General features: G+C 46.2%; 1 long non-coding RNA gene across 1 annotated transcript in view; it reads right to left on the bottom strand.

Moving 5' to 3' along the window:
- Positions 1 to 11,466, bottom strand: part of LOC134756898 (uncharacterized) — a 75,299-nt gene extending 63,833 nt beyond the window's left edge. Inside the window, exons 1-3 of the long non-coding RNA XR_010130316.1 lie at positions 11,367 to 11,466; positions 9,267 to 9,379; positions 3,259 to 3,453 (exon numbers count right to left, since the gene is read on the bottom strand). This is a non-coding gene — a long non-coding RNA (uncharacterized lncRNA). The remainder of the gene's footprint in view (positions 1 to 3,258; positions 3,454 to 9,266; positions 9,380 to 11,366) is intronic.
- Positions 11,467 to 17,588: the final 6,122 nt, after the last annotated feature.

Here is a 17,588-nt window from a genome sequence, read left to right as displayed (position 1 = left end):
ATTGGTTTCAGGTGGGTAGAGGGATGACTTAGAGTTCCATCCTGTGTTGCCACACCTGTGAAGATAAACTATCTATTTATTAATAAATTGTCGTGTTGAGCTTTAACAGAAATGCTTTAGGGTAAAGATCTTGGGGCCCACCGGGAATTTCCTTGTAGCTTTTCATCTTTATGTAGCTTTTCATCTTTGTATCCATCTTATTTAGGAACAAAACTTGGAGGCAGGTTTGCATGACCCAGTTCCCAGCTTAACTTTTGCCTTCGGCTTGGTGAGTTTGGGGTGCCAAGATTTATTTTCCTTTCACGGTGAGCACTATCTAAAAGATCATTGACCCTTGAACAACAAAGGTGTTAGGGGCACCAGTCAAAAATCTGTATAATTTTTGACTCCCCCAAAAATGTAACTACCAATAGCCCACTGTTGACCAGAAGCCTCACCAATAACATAAACAGCCAATTAATACATATTTTGTATTTTATATGTATCAAATACTATATTCTTGCAGTAAAATAAGCAAGAGAAAAGAAAACATTATTAAGAAAATCATAAGGAAAACAAAATATATTGACTATTGACTGAGTGGAAGTGGAGCATCTTACAGGTCTTCATCCTTATTGTCTTCACATTGAGTAGGCTGAGGAGGCAGGAGGAAGAGGAGGGGTTAGTCTTGCTGTCTCTTGGTGGCAGAGACAGAAGAAAATTCACATATAAGGGTGGGCAGAGGGATGTGCGCAGCTCAAACCCATGTGGTTCAAAGGTCAACTGTAATCCTTTCCTCATGAGATGGTTTTGAGGATTCATGAGATGGTTTTGAAGACTCATGAAACATTATAAGTAAAACTCCACACTCAAAAGCTGGCACATGGGAGAGATTCAAGCCAAGTTCTGGACATCTTCTCCCTTCTCTCCAACTACCCACAAGTTCTCCTGCTCACTTTAATTTTTGGCTCCACCCCTGGCTGTTTCCCTGGATTACAGAGATGTCTTTCCCACACCACATGGGCGTCCTGAGCTGGGAAGAAATGGAGCATCCCCTCTGCTCAGCACCCTCTTGGAGCCTGAAGTTTATACACTTTATCTTAGCTTCCTTCTGCTTTATGAAGAGAAATAAGATGAGGCCTGCTGGTGTGGTTTATGAACTGTAACTCGGGATGCAAATTTTCACTGTTACCTTTCCGAGATGAAACAAAGGCTTTCAGCTGTCACCTCTCCTCTCCTGACCTCACTCTCCTGGAGTCTATAGTTGCAGATGGCAAAAGTCTCTGGCCTGGTTTGGTATTAGAAATGGTGTTAAAAGAGGAGGGCTACTCCATCCTCATTCATTCATCCCATTCATTCATTCTCTTTCACACACACACTCTTTGATTCATTCATTCATTTATGCATTCTCTACATATTCATGGAGCATGCGTTTTCTGTGCCAGGCTCTGTGCTGGGAGCAGAATGAAGAAGCAAATACGACTCAGTTGGTCTCTTCCCTGAAGGAGTTGAGTCCTCTCTTGACTTCTCTGTTATGCGCGTATATGAGAAGAGGTGCAGGTCATTGCAATGTGCAGTGTGTCTTATGAGCCTGCCCCGGGACACAAAGGTGGAATCACCTTTTCCACGAAGCTGGAGTGTGAGCATAAAGTGCAATCGACAGGGGCGAGTGCAGAAAGTACATTGGATTGTGGCAATTGTGAAGGGCACTCCAAGGAGCTCTGTTTTTCGCCTCGGGCAAACAGGAGCCACTGAAACCCTTAAAATAAGAAATAAACGGGAGCACTCATCTAGTTACTTCTTCAAATGCAGCTTGATCTGCTTCCCAATAGTTATTCCCCAAGAAGGCAGGAATCAGAGCAATCCTACAAAGCATTCCTTTCTATGGCTTTAGCAGATTACTTTATCATTTTGAATCTCAAAATAGGAAATACCAGAATTCTTGACTTTCTTCACTGAGTGGCTGAGCCTTTAAAACGGTTCTAGCCAAGCCGTTAAGTGTGTAGTCTCAGGGGTCAAACCTGGTTTGCCAACTCTGTCGTTCTGGGACCACTCAACTGTTGAAATCCCCAGTTCTCCCACCTGTAAAATGAGCATGATCACATTTCCTTTGTTGTTGTGTGAATGAAAAGGGATAATGCATGTAAAAAGATTAGCACAGAGCAGGGCATGGTGGCATGTGCCTGTAGTTCAAGCTACCTGGGAGGCTGAGGGAGGAGGATCACTTGAGCCCAGGAATTTAAATCTGCAGTGAGCTATGATCATGTCACTGCACTCTAGCCTGGGTAACAGAACAAGACCTCGACTCTAAAAAAATTTTTGAATAAATACATAAATAAAAATAATGTTTTTTTTTTCTTTTTTTTGAGACAGAGTCTCGCTCTGCCACCCAGGCTGGAGTGCAGTGGTGCGATCTCAGCTCACTGCAAGCTCCGCCTTCCGGGTTCACGCCATTCTCCTGCCTCAGCCTCCCGAGTAGCTGGGACTACAGGCACCCGCCACTACGCCCAGCTAATTTTTTGTATTTTTAGTAGAGATGGGGTTTCACTGTGTTAGCCTTGATGGTCTCGATCTCCTGACCTCATGATCCACCCGCCTCGGCCTCCCAAAGTGCTGGGATTACAGGCGTCAGGCCACCGTGCCCTGCCATAAAAATAAATTGGAAAAAATAATAATAAATAGGCTGGGCTTGGTGGCTCATGCCTGACATCCCAGCATTTTGGGAAGCCAAGCTGGGTGGATCACTTGAGGTCAAGAGTTCGAGACCAGCCTGGCTAACATGGTAAAACCCCGTCTCTACTAAAAAATATAAAAAATTAGCCAGGTGCTATGTCTCATGCCTGTAATCCCAGCTACATGGGAGGCTGAGGCATGAGAATCCCTTGAACCCAGGAGGTGGAGGTAGCAGTGAGCTGAGATTGGGCCACTGCAGCCCAGCCTGGTCCCAAATAAATAAACAAATAAGTAAATACTAAAAAATAATGGTTAGCACAGTGCCAGCACGTAGTAAGCACACAATACATGATATTATTATCTGTATTAATTGATAGGATAACTCCCTGACACGTGTGACTCTATCAGAACTACAAGCTCATTCCATGTTCTTGCCTCACACACTCCCAAAGGTCTCAGGGACCACACAGATTCCAGGCCCATGTAGTGCCCCCTCCCAGAGCTCCATATTTTGAGAAGGAAAGAACTGCCAAAGAAAAATCCAACTGCATGCTTTTCCTATCAAAGAGAAAAACAAAAAAATGCAAAACACTTGCCGGAACACACCAGTTTTCTTCCCGGAACTTCTTAGAATTCTATGGGCCTTTCCGTCATATTCCTGGCCTATGCCTGCCACCAGGATATTTCCCGGCAGATAGCGCTGGTGCCCCCAACCAGGCTCCGAGGAGAAGGAAAGGAAGGTCGTGCCAGGTACAGATGTGCCCAAGGCAGAGCTGTGCTCATCTTCCGGGCCTCATTGGCCTGCAGGGAAGGCAGAGAAGGCTTTGGGCTGCATCCAGAGTTCTCAGGAAGAAGCCCTGTTCATCTCCAGAACAGGAGACGTAAGGCTTTCCCACCACCCTGGGCATCCTGCCACCCTGCTCCTCTGGAGAGAGAAGCTCCTATGATCAACCAGAGCACCCATCGCTTCCCATGCCTCCTGGTCTTGTTCTGCTTTCTCATCTGGGAAAAGCCAAGGCTTTGTGCAAAACCCTCTTTTTGCCCTGGGGAGCGGCACTTAATCCTCACAGTGCAGCAGGAAGAGGGTGCTGGACCCACTGCTGGAGCTCCCTAAGGGCAGGGGCTGCTCAGAGTCATCACTGCATGATGGGAGCTGACAGCAACCCTCCTAGCACAAATGAGGTGCTTTGAAAATGGTAGCTGCTTAAGCAGCTTATCAAGTTCTGGAGCAGTTAGATGGAGGAAGCAGAAGAGATCGGCCCTCAGTAAGTAGCAACTGGCACCAGGCACTGTATTTTCTCATTTAATTCTCATGCTAACCCTGGAGCTATGTCTTCATAGCTCCACTTTGTAGACAAGTAAATTGAGGCTTAGAAATAACTTGATCCAAGTTGCAGGAGTAGAAAGTGGCAGCGCTGGAACGAAACCAGGTTTTTCTGACCCCAAGCCTCTTTCCCACGACAGCCCCTGCCTCTCTGGAAAGGGAGATGTGGGTCTCCATGTTGACAAGCCTGCGGCCTGCAGACCTTGCCCACAGCACTATGCCAGGCATGGGGAGGGGGACTGAGTTCTGACCAGGAAGGCAACGCAGGGAGAAAATGCAGAATGAGGACAACAGCAAGTGGCATCGAGGAGCTGGGAGCAGGGAGGTGCAGAGGGCATGGCACAAATGTGATCTGTGAGTCTGTGCAAAAGGGCTTTGGACATCCAGGCCACACAAATGCCAGGCACTAACTCCCCTCACCTCTTTGGAAGTCAGGAAGACTCTACACAGGAGGGACCTCTGAAATCCAGATAAATTGAGGGAGTAAAGGAATAATAACAAAAATCAGAGCTGCCATTGATAAATTACCTATGCCGTCCAGATATTCCACTAGGTACTGTAAATACATCATTGCATTTAATTCTCACAACTCCAAGAGGTGAGAGTTATGATTCCCATTTTACACTTGAGAAAATTGGGGCTCAGGTCGGGTCACTGACCCATAGCTGGCAAGTGGCAGAGTCAGAATTTGCACTCACATTTGACTGATTCCAGTGACTGCCCTATTCATAAGCCCCAAAGGCTACAGATACCAGGCAGATTATGCACATGAGGAAAGCAGGGTGGGCTTAATAGGAAGAGGTGGAGAGAGCAGACAACCCCAGAGCACGTGCTTCATCTAAAGGGGCAGCTGCTCCTCAGCTTCAGCCAATTCTTGCCATTTGAGAATGTGGACCCAGTGTGGCCAGATCTTTCCATGTCAAGATAAGCCAGAAATCATTTATATTTCTGGGTGTAAAATCTGATTTTTAAATACTGGAGAATAATGTTTAAATTGTTTAAACACATAGAAAACTAAACAAATCCTGTCTGAAAGACAGATATGGCCTCAGGTCAACATTTTGCAATCTCTGTTCCGCAATGTGGGGTGGCAGAGGGCACCCCATCCCTAGAGATGTCAAGCATATTCTGAACAACAGACCCCAGGGGATGGTGGAGAAGCAACTGGAGGGGGTGCTGCTGAGGACGGGCCTGGTAACCTTTAAGATTCCTTCAAAGGTTTGAGACCAGCCTGGCCAACATGGTGAAACCCTGTCTGTACTAAAAAAATTAAAAAATTAGCCAGATATGGTGGCGGGCACCTGTAATCCCAGCTTCTTGGGAGGCTGAGACATGAGACTCACTTGAACCTGGGAGGTGGAGATTGCAGTGAGCCAAGATCACCCCACTGCACTCCAGCATGGCTACAAAGTGAGACTCTGTCTTAAAAAAAAAAAAAAAAAAAAAAAAAGATTCCTCCAAAGCTTGAGACTGCGTGAATCCAGGAATTGGCAGAGTGGAGATGGGCGGGATCCCTAAGCAAGGCAAACACTATGAGCAGAGGCGTGGAGCCAGGAACAGTCCTTTTGTCTTCATTCACTCCCTCTTCTGAAAGCCTTCATGTCTTCCCCCTGTCTCTTCATTTTGGTGATGGCTCTGCCCTAAATCCCTGGCCTAACCATCAGCTGCAATGGCTCCAGGAAAAGGCACCCTCACCGCTTCCTAGACCTGCCTCCAGATCTCTCTCCACCTGCCTCAGCCCTGCCTCTCCTCTCTGAGCCACCTCTCCAAACTGTCATCTTATGTGTAATTTTAGCTACCCAACCCAGGTGACCCAGATGATGGTGGCCTGCCATTTGTCTTTTCTCTTCCAGATAATCCACATGCCCCGAATATTTATTCCCCAAGTACTCATTGCACCCCCGCTATCCGTAGAGCTCTGTGCTAGGCATGTAGGGTGCTGCTGGGAACAAGACAGATGCCATTGTCTAGTCCAGTGCTGGCCATGCGGGGACTGCTCAGCAAAGACTTTTGCTAAGTGGAAACAAGTGATGATAAAGTGGAAAGACTTTTGACCTCCCCCATCTCTCTGGCTTCAAGACCCTGCATCTCTTCACCCTACAGACACCCAGTCCTGTCGATCCTACTTCCTTACTATCTCTCCCAGGCATTCAAGGAGGCACGTGGGGAAAAGCCCTGAGGACCCGAGAAGAAGGTAGTTACAGGTGGCATCTTTTCTTTTTTTCTCTTTTTTTTAATGTTCTCACTCCCCCACCCACCATGGCAAAGGTCCCACTTGCAGACACACTCCTCCTGAAGTTGGAAGCTGGCCTTGCCTCTGCTATGGCAGGCAGCCCTGAGTCAGCTGCCAGGACCTGGGGTGGAGTACAAATAGCCCCAGGCCCCTTCAGGCAGACCAAGAGCCAGCAACTCACCCCCTGGGCACCCAGCCAGGTTTCCTTCAAGCCAGGGCCTGAGCACATGGACCCTAATCGGCGAAACCCCCCACCCTTCCTTTGCAAACACCCTTGTGGTCAGCTCAGGGCGGGCTGACAGGCAGAGCTGATCTCCCCCGTGCTCCCTGAAAGCCTCCACACTGAAGGAGCTGGCTCAGGACCGCTCAACCCCGGCCAAGAGCAGCCCGGCCATCTGAGAAGGGCTGGGAGCTGCCCTCTGGACAAGGAGCGGAGCTCCGGGATCTGAATAGGACGCTGACTCTGGTGGACTCCCGCCTGCATGTCCTCCAGTCCTCTGCTCAAAGGCCTGCTCCCACCTACTGCGATTACACACATACACCCCAGCACTCCTGTTTATGCCCCTTATCATGCTTTATTTTTTTATAGGATTAAAAAAAATTTTTTTTTGCCATTTGGCATATCATAATGTATATTATTCATTTGTGGGAAACTCACTAGGATGAAAGTTCTATGAGGACAGCAATCTTTTTGTTCTATTCCCTACTATATCCCATTTCTAGCTGCTAATAGGTGCTCAGTAAACATCTGAAGGAGGAGGAAGGAAAAGAAGGAAGAAACGGAGGGTGGGAGGGAGACTCTTTAGAGAGGGTAGGTCTGGTTAGCCTTCTTCTCTTCCCGGCTGGCATCTCTCCTTCAGAACTACCCCAGACTGGTGGCCTTATAACCTTTTGGAGAAATGACTTTAGCAGCCACTTTTTAAACTTCCATTTATCCCATTTATCTGGGGCTCACTCTGTGTCAGGCAGTACAGACAGATGATCTCACTTGATCTTCTCAACAACTCTGAGGTCTGTGTCATTGCTTTGACTCAGGCTTTCTCAACCTCAGCCCTAGTGACAATCGAAGCCAGACAGGTCCCTGTTGTGGAGGGCTGTGCTGTGGATTGCAGGACGTGTGGCAGCATCCCTGGCCCCAACCCACCAGACACCACCAGTACCCTTACTCCTAGTGTGACAACCAAAAATGTCTCCAGACATTGCTAAGTGTCCCTTGGGGTGGCAGGCAAAATTGCTTCATTTGAGAACCTCTGTGTTAACTCCACAAAGGGGGAAACAGGCTCAGAGAAGCTAAGGAAGTTGCTGGAGGCCATGACAGAGGAAGGAATCCCGCCTAGATCTGCCTTGCTTCAAAGCCAGCGTTCCCTCCATTCTGCCAGGCCATCCTCCCTCGGCAGGCAGGGCTCACAGTCCAGGGAACTGTTACTGAGAGGCCTCTGCCCAGCCTCTGCCCAGCCCCTGCCTGTGTCCCAACGACGACAGAGCAAGGCCCCTGACGTGCGAGAAGAGCCTTCCCCAGCAGCCGCCGCTGAGTTTAAGGCCAAGCAGCTTGAAAAACACTTACTCATACCCTGGCCATGACGGGGAAACATCACGAATGATAAATCATATCTCTTAATTATCTGTGATTTCTGAGGCCGGCCAAAATTTCCTTTTCATGACAAATATTTGCTCTGAGATTTCTTTTCCCCTGAAAAAGAGAAGCAATGCAAGGAGATCCCTGGGGCTGGTCTCCCAAGTGGGAATCCCAGCATCTCTGATCAGCCCTCTTGTCCCACTCAAGCTGTCTGGAGCTGGGTTCCTGCCTGGGCATGCCTCTTCCCTCCACGCTCCAAGTAGTAAAATCCCCAGGTTTCTGTTTTGTTTTGTGTTTTTCGTTTTCTTGGAAGGGTGCCTGAATTGGAGATGTTTACTCACTTAAATGAGACCTATTTGAAATTACTCTGAGGGCAGGAGGAAGACAGAAAATAAAAGGGCATAGGGCCCAGGGTGAAAAGGCCAGGGTTCGAGTCAACTTGAAACTGCTGCAGGAAAATTTATTCCACTAGTCTAGCACCTCTTGGCATGATAAGGAGAGTGCCCAGTCTTCTCAGCCCCCATAACTTCTGGCCCTTCACCCTGCAGGGCTCTTTCTAGCTTCATCTTCCCCCCTCTTCCCTTAGGGTGAGCCCATTTACTAGCTTTTAAATATGATTTTTCACATGTTTTTGTCTTTGCAGTGAATGCTTTTCCCTATTTTCTGCCCATAAAACTCCTATTCCTCTTCCATAACCCAATATAAATGTCCCTTTCTTTGCCAATCCTTGCCCCACCCCGAGTAGAATTCATCTCTCCCTCTCCATGATTCCTCAGTAGTTTACACAGACATCAGTTTTACTTGGTTTATACTCTCTTGGAGATATGCATGTACCAGGCCTCTGGAGTCCAGGGGAAAAGCTGAGTGGGCGACCAGAGCAAGCCAACTGCCACTGGAGACAGAAAAAGACATTCAGGTTATTTCGCTCCAGGGCTTTCCTGTCCACCCAGCTTGGTTTTCCCAGGTCCACTAACATGTATGACTGTCCTGGGCGCATCTGCTAGAAGAAATTGCAGAGGAGCTTTGCAGCAGTCAGAAACTCTGATCCTATTTTGTTCTACATTCTGAAGAAGGTGACATGGGCCACCACATTCTTCACTTTTCCTTCCTTCCTTCCTTTCTTCCTTTTCTTTCTTTTTTTTTTTTTTTTTTTGGCAGAGTCTTGCTCTGTTGCCCAGGCTGGAGTACAGTGGCATGATCTCAGATCACTATAGCCTCAACCTCCTGGGCCCAAGCAATCCTCCCACCTCAGCCTCCTGAGTAGCTAGGACTGCAGCCATGCACCACCATACTCAGCTAATTTTTTAATTTTTGTAGAAATGGGGTTTTGCTGTGTTGCCCAGGCTGGTCTCAAACTTCTGAGCTCAAGGGATCCTCCTGCCTCAGCCCATCAAAGTGCTGGGATTACAGCCATGCACCACCATGTCAGCCGGGCCACCACCACTTTCTATGAGAATATTCTGGGTTCTGGTTACACTCACGTGCCATTGTCATGAAGCTAGGCTCATTGAAGGCACTTGACCATAGTCCATCTCAATCTCTCTCCTCTTGGCATAAAAATGTGGAGTGAGCAGAGTGGGGTGCCTGGTCCTGGCTGAAAGAAAGCAGAGAGCTCATATCCATTTCTGCAGGTCAGCCTCCCACTACAAATTCACAGCCACCCTACTGACTACCCACGAGCTCTGCTGAGACTCAAGGATGCTTCTCTTCTGCTCCAGTCCTAGTGATGAGGGAAGAGCAGGTCAAAAGGCCTGCCTCAGCTACCCAGAGCCAGCTCCTGTCCTTCAACAAATCCTGAAGTGCCACAGCTTATCCCCAGAGAGTACCATCATACTTCCTTTGACTTGCACTGCCAGTGAGAACCAGCATCTGTGGTCCCTTGCAGAAGCTGGGTTGCAGTTGGTCTGCAGAGCTCTGCTTGGCAGGCAGGCATGATGTGGGTCTGCTGGAGGTAACACAGCGAGGCACCCTTACTCCATTATCTCCCCAATGTCCTGAGTTTATAAAACAGCAAATAGATCTGGAATGTCACCCCAGTACAATCATTCAGAAAGTGGCTTCAGGACCCACCCAGGGATTACCAGACTGTTATGTTTTAATTAATGGCAGGAGATGAGACCAACGATGAGGGTGGGTCAGTAACTTAAGGATAGGCAGCAGCAAGCATTCAATGCGAAAGTTAGGAGTTTGGTTGTTAATTCTTTAAACAGTTTGCAGCCAGAAGCAAATTCTGACCTGTCTCAGAAGCTCACCCAGCTGCGAGTGGAAGACACACTTCCAAGGGGGCAATGCTGGAAGCCAGGAGGTAAGAGAAGGGCTGTTGCTGCTGCCATTAGGAGAACTGCCAGAGCCTGAGTTGCTGAACTGTGGAAACTGGGAGGAAGGGGCAAATTCAAAAAGCCTGAAATCCATAAAATCAACAGGGCTTGGTCATTTATTAGACTGGTGGTTAAACAGAAAGAGCCATCAAGATGGGTGCCCGGGATTAGGTAACTAGGTGGGTGGTGATAGCATTAGCCAGGGCAAGGAATCAAGCACACAGGACCATTTGTTGGAGACAGAGGAGGTGGGGAGGACAACAGAGAGGTCAAGCATGTTGCTTTGGGTCTATTGAGTTAAAGGCCCCTGGCAACATCCAAGTGAATATGAATGTATGGGCCTAACCTCAGGGAAGAAGTTGAGGATGAAAATACAGCATAGAAGTTGTTAAATCTATAGAAAAAGATGCATCTGCCTAAGGAGAGTGTATGGATACAGAAAAGAGGAGACCTGCAACAGAGCCCTGTGAACTTGCAGCCAGTCAGGAAAGTCAAGAGAAGAGAGAATCATGCAGAGAAGAAAAGACACTCAGCAAGGTAAGAGGCAGAGGTAGGAGACAAGGTGGGATTCTCATTAGAACTGAGTTAAAAGCAGCTAGTACAGCACCTGGCACATACAAGGTGTCCTCAATATTGGCAATTTTCTACCCAACTGGCAGCAATGTGAACAATAGTAACCGTCATTGAGTTATTGAACTCTTTTTTGTTTTCTTTTTTGTGGCAGGGTCTTGCTCTGTCATCCCGGCTGGAATGCAGTGGTGCAAACAGGTCTCACTACAGCCTCTACTTTCTGGGCTCAAGAGATCCTCCTACCTCAGCCTCCCAAGTAGCTGGGACCACAGGTGCATGCCACCATGCTTAGCTAGTTTTTTTATTTTCTATAGAGATGGGAGTCTCACGATGTTCCCCAGGCTGTCTCAAACTCCTGTGCTCAAACAATCCTCCCCACCTTGACCTCCCAAAGTGCTGGGATTACAGGTGTGAGCCACCATGCCCAGCCATATAGAACTCTTACAAGGCCAAATACTAAGCATTTTCCCTAAATAGCTTATGCATCCTTCATAGCCTATTACTGTTATCCCTATTTTCAAGATAAAAGGAATGAAGCACAAAGACATTCATAAGTGTAGGTAACACCCTAGTCTATAGATGGAGAAGCCGAGCCCAGGGTGACAATGCACAGTTCATTTCAGATAAGTGGCCTTTGAGCACATGGTAAAGAAGCAAGCACAGTCCGCAGGCCCAAACCCCTGCTCCACCTACCAGTTGCTGCTGCCTCTGCAGATTTTCTCCGGCCCTGCTGGGGCGTCCAGAGCACTCAGCACCAAACTGTACAGCACATCTTGACTCCAAGTCAAAGGGCCTAAAAAAAAAAAAAGCCTCCAAGATCTCCTGGCTGCCAAATTGTGATTGCAAAACTACTGATGATTTAACTGTAAATGAATCTGAAACATACGGACTGAATTTCTCTTGAACTACGCATTAAAATGCTCGTTTGATGAAAATAAAGGCCCTGTTGAAAAATTGTAAAGAAAAAAATAAGGAAAAAACAAGGTGGTAAATATGTGAGATTCAAGGGGGTATGGAAAGTGAGGAGCTGGCAGAGAGAGAACACTTTTGACATCCCCTAAGTGCAAGGCAAGTGAGAGATTTTACAAGGGGACTGTGAATTTCTTCTGCCTCTCCAAGGGGATACAGCTTTGTTGGCCCTGACAGCCATGTGGGGGTGTCCAATGACTGCTGAGGTATGGCAGCTTAAGAAAGAGGAAACTCTATATACGAGATGCTTATGTGCGTCTGTGTGTGTGTATCTGTGTGTGTGTGTGCAGGTAACTGGAAAAGCTGGAAAAGGAGAAATATATATATACATACATATACATATATACATATATATACAGTGTGTGTGTGCATGTGTATATATCTATTTATATGAACCATCTTTGCTGTATTTAGATATAAAGATATATAAATATATTTAGGAGCTGGAAATACATAGATATATAGATATCTTGAGAAATAACCATTCTATGTATAAAATTTAAAGTGATAAATGTAAATATTATACTTACTTTATGTACAAATAATGTCAAGCTTAGATGTTTCATATATTCAGAATATGCATATTCTAGAAATATCTATGTTAAATATATATGCTAAGTATATATCTTTAAAATACATGTAATATATCTAGTTAAATATATCCATGTGTATTCCAAAACCCCAAAAGGAAGGACAATGTGCAGGAGAGCAATGGGTGCTCACAACCCTGACCTAGCTCCAATCTGATTCCCTGGTTGCTGGGAAAAGGCCAAAAATCACTGTTGGGATTTTTTAGGAGCTGTGCTTCCAGTGGCCGCTGGTCCAGTCTGTTCAACTCAAGACGGTATGAGCAGCGGGCTCCGTCAGCAGGCCTGAGCTGGACACACGTGACACCAGTCACCATGCAGAACAAGGAGTTCCTGCCCTTGAAACCCACAGGTCATCAACATCTTTGCATCTGGCCTCTTCTATGACTGGGTATTTTCCAATCATCCACTGCCTGCAACTTCTCTCCTGGAAGTCACGGTTGCCAACTGAAAACTTCCAAAGGGGTGAAGAGAAACCCCTCTCTGAACCTTAATAAAAACAGAGATCGCCTTTGCCAGAGAAAGGGCACCTGCTCAGAAGCTCTGATTTCAAATTATGAAGAGCGCAGAGCCACAGTCCAGGCTTAGGGGTGACGCTGGTAAATGGTGGTGGTGGTTTCACTTTGTGTTTTTCCTCCCCAGTAAATTCTACTATCCTTTTTTATTTTCTTTCCTCCTCCAACCCCTTGGTGCTGTTAGGAAATAGTTTTGGGAAACACTTGTTCAAAACACAACAGCAGAAAACGGGTGAGCTGCCAATAAGTTTTTCAAAAGAACTATTTGGCAGCCCTGAAACAGATTACAACGCTGGTACAAACCTTGACTGACTGCAGGGTTACAGATGTCAGAATCGTGTGTCTTCAGAAATATGCACAACAACAACTGGATTCCCTGTCATAATGCCTAGCCCTACTAACATTGCAAAATGCTGGCCGGCAGAGAGGACAGAAACCATTCGGTCACAGCCTTTTTCCTGAGTAATAGTGGGGTCCTGCAAGCTACAACTCAGTTGTCAATAGGACTGGAAATTCCTTGACTAAACTCATATAAACTGGACCTTTCCATGCATGTCTCTGTCAAAAATGACTTTCTTTTAAGAGAGATCAGTCAGCAGAAGGGAATGGGAATCTGTGCCAAGGCCGCAAAGGGATGAATACACACTGCCAGAAATCTGCCAGTGCTCCTGGCACAAGGCAAGAATTAACCCTTGACAGGGTGCAGGAAGTGAGATAATCCACTGCCAAGGTCCAGAACTCTGATGTGGGAGGGAGACCGCATTAGTTCAAACCTCGGCTCTGAAACTTACTTGTTATGGGGACAACTGAACCTCTCCATGTATCAGTTGCCCCTCCTGTAAAATTGGCATGATAATAATTGTCACTATATCATAAAGACAGTCTGAGAATTAAATGGGTAAACATGAGAAGGACTTGGTACAATCCCTGATATATAGTAAGTTCTCACTAGATAGTAGTTATTATTTGTGTTGCTTTTTTGTTGCTGTTAGTTTCAGCTCACTACAATTAAGAAGCTACAAAATATGCTTTGCCTGAATTGGCACTAGCAAAAATTTAAGTACAAGAAGTACAAATTCACGTACAAGAAGTGTGTACGTGAATCCTTCTCCTAAGTACCACAGGGATATTTATTCACGATGGTGACTCCACCCAAAATCACACTATGCTCATTTCAACTACTTAACTAATTCATTGATTGATTGATTGATTCCTAATCATTTAACATTAGCATGGAGGGATAGCTACTTGAAGAAGATGCAGTTCCTGCTCTGACAGGATTCTTAGTCTACTTGAAGAGATAAACATGGACAGAATGATGACACAAGACACAGTCACTCACATTCTAAATAGGAGGACCTTCAGAAGCCAGAAGAAACACAGGTCCACTGGGTGGCTACTTGTCAATTCTGGCTCTCGAAGGGCACTTTTTCCGACACTTCCTCCCACCCTCAGCCTGGTGCGCACCTGCTTTCCTCCAGCACCCACAGCCTGCAGCTGCACTCCTCAGCCACTGTGTCTCCTCCTCTGGATTGGATACTCCCTGAAGGCATGGCTGCTCCCAGTCTTGTCTACCATTGTATTCCCAGTGCTAGCTTACAATCCTCATTCAGAGAATGAATATATGAATGATGAGACAGAGAATGAAGAAGGGAATAAGGTAGAGTAGATTGAAGATGATAATTCTGGATTATCCGCAAGAGACCTGTTAGGAGGCAGTAATGCTGGCCTTGGACAACATGATCAGCATAGTCAAAAGGCCTCAAGCAGAGAAACAACTGTCTACCTTTAGGCACACAATCAGTCTGTCTTCACCATGAAGACATGTGTCAGTGCTGAGATCTGAGAATCCCCAGGGTGAGCTAGCACTCGGCCAGAGAACTGCTGAGCTGGAGGTCAACCTGTACCATGTTAGAGTGACAAGTATTGATGTAATAACAGTGCCAATTGCCCATGGAAATGGGCCATCAGGAAATTGGCATAAGCATGACCCATACAAAGTAGCCTCTTAGCTTCATTTTTAGAATCTTCCTCCCAGCCTTTCAGCCAGTGGATACCCAAAACAGAACAGGAAAGGAAAGCAATGTTGATAATTAGAGTTCCATGGTATTGCCTGTACTATTTCCTTTACATACAGCGTTGGAAGGTAACTAGTATTATTTCTATTTTATAGCTAGGGATCTTGAGGATCAGAGAGGGCAAGTAACTTGTCTAATGACACACAGCTACTAAAACTCGAGGATGGGACTTGAGCCCAGATTTTCTGACTTCAAAATCCATGCTCTTGCTTTTAAATCACGCTGTCCCTCTTCTCTTACACATTATGATGGACTCACTCTAACTCCCATCACAAGGCATTTGTTTCTCAAAGGAAATCACAAACTGCTTATTTCACTATCATTTGGCAACTGCACACAGTTCTTCAGGGAAACTGGGGAGCCGGGGATGAAAATTCCACCCATGGATTATCTTAAATTGCTTGTGTTTCCTTGAAAAATGCCTGGCACTACCAACAGCTCTGGTATGGTTTCCAGCAGTGACCAGAGCCTTGTTCAACAAGGACGCTCTGATAATTGATTAGCTGTGCTCTTCTTAACATTTGACACCAACAGATGCTATGAATCTGAAGCTGCCATCTGTTCATGACACTCAGGTTTATGGGGGCCTCCAGGGCTTCAACCAGCCTGAAGAATCAGCCTTGGGTCCATTAGGGCACTGCCATGGCAAATCCAAAGCACTGGAGGAATGCTAGCTTCCCAGTGGGAAAGCCTTGGCAGGCTTTGGGATCCCGGGTGTGCCCAACTGCAGAGTGGAAGACAAAGGCTTCTAACGAAGAGGTCGATCCCCAAAAGACACCAAATGTGTAACAGATGGAAGAGTATTTAGGTGGGTCAATGAGAGCAAGGTAGCAGGAAAAATACCAGCATTGACCTCCCTTGAGAGACCAGGGAAATGGGGACTCTGCATCTCATGCCCACTGAGCACATCATGCCAGCCACTGAGCTGGACACTTTACACAATCATCTCTAGTGCTCACAGCAGCTCTTTGAAGTTGGAATGACTATCTCCATTTTACAGATGAGAAAACCGAGAATCAGAAAGTGAGTTGTCCCAGGTCGTCAACCTCCTATAGTATACTCTATGCTAGAGCAAGGACCATGGCTGGTTTTTACTCAGCTCCGGATTCTATACCTAGCATCAGTCATCAGGACCAGCTACATAATTTGTAGGCCTTAATGCAAAATGAAAATACAGGGTTTCAGGGCTGTTTTTTGTTTTGTTTTGTTTCGTTTTGCTTTTTTTAGAAAGGATCTTGTTTGACACCCAGGCTGGAGTGCAATGGCATGATCATAGCTCAGTGCAGCCTTGAACTCTTAGTCTCAAGCAGATCCTCCCATCTCAGCCTCCCAACTAGCTGGGTCTACAGACATAAGCCACACCATGCGTGGCTATTTTTTATTTCTCGTAGAGATGGGGTCTCACTGTGTTGCTCAGGCTGGTCTTGAACTCCTGAGATCAAGCGATCCTCCAGCTTTGGCCTTCCAAAGTGCTAGAATTACAGGCATGAGCCACCATGCCCAGTGGAAATGCAGGGTTTCTTGTCTAACAATTATTAAGAATTTCAAGATGGTAACAGTAGATCATTAAATCAAGCCTGGGACCTTCTGAGAGCTAGCTGTGCTCCCATGTTTATCGCAGCACTGTTCACAATAGCCAAGTTGTAAAATCCACGCAAGTGTCCATCAACAGATGAATGGATGAAGTAAATGTGGTACATATACACAATGGAATATTACTCACCCTTAAAAAGGAAATGATATCCTGTCACTTGCAACAACATGGATGGAACTGCAGGTCATCATGTTAAGTGAAATAAGCCAGACACAGAAAAACAAATATTGCATGTTCTCACGCATATGTTTGAGACAAAAAAGTGGATCTCATGGAGGTGGAGAGTAGAATGGTGGTTACCAGAGGCTGGGAAGGGTGATGTGTGTTGGGAGGGGGAAGACGAGAAATTGTTTAATGGGTATAAAAATACAATTAGAGGCTGGGCGCAGTGGCTCACACCTGTAATCCCAGCACTTTTGGAGGCCAGGGCGGGTGGATCACCTGAAGTCAGGAGTTCGAGACCAGCCTGGCCAACATGGTGAAACCCCATCTCTAGTGAAAATACAAAAATTAGCTGGGCACAGTGGTGGGCACCTGTAATCCCAGCTACTCAGGAGGCTGAGGCAGAAGAATTGCTTGAACCCTGGAGGTGGAGGTTGCAGTGAGCCGAGATTGTGCCACTGCACTCCAGCCTGCATGACAGAGCAAGACTCCGTCTATGAAAATAATAATAATAATAATAATACAATTAGATAGTCCAGGAGTGTTGGCTCAGGTCTGTAATTCCAGCACTTTGGGAGACTGACGCAGCCAGATCATTTGAGGTCAGGAGTTTGAGACCAGCCTGGCCAATATGGTGAAACCCTTTCTCCACTAAAAATACAAATATTAGCTGGGCATGGTGGTGCACGCCTATAATCCCAACTACTCAGGAGGCTGAGATGGGAGAGTCGCTTGAACCCAGGAGACGGGGGTTGCAGTGAGCCGAGATTGTGCCACTGAACTCCAGCCTGGGTGACAAAGAGAGACTCCATCTCAAAAAAAAAAAAAAATTATAAGAATGAATAACTTCTAATATTCGACAGTGCAGTAGGGAAATTATAGTTAACAATAGTTTGGAACAATGGTATATTCCAAAATAGTTAGAAGAGAAGAATTGTAATGCTCTCAACACAAAGAAAAGTTAAACATTTGAAATCATGGATGTCCTAATTATCTTAAGTTGATTGTTA

Source organism: Gorilla gorilla, chromosome 13, assembly GCF_029281585.2.
Source record: "Gorilla gorilla gorilla isolate KB3781 chromosome 13, NHGRI_mGorGor1-v2.1_pri, whole genome shotgun sequence".
Taxonomy (NCBI): Eukaryota; Metazoa; Chordata; class Mammalia; order Primates; family Hominidae; genus Gorilla; species Gorilla gorilla.
Note: the sequence above shows the minus strand (reverse complement) of the source record. Positions and strands in the feature narration are given on the sequence as shown.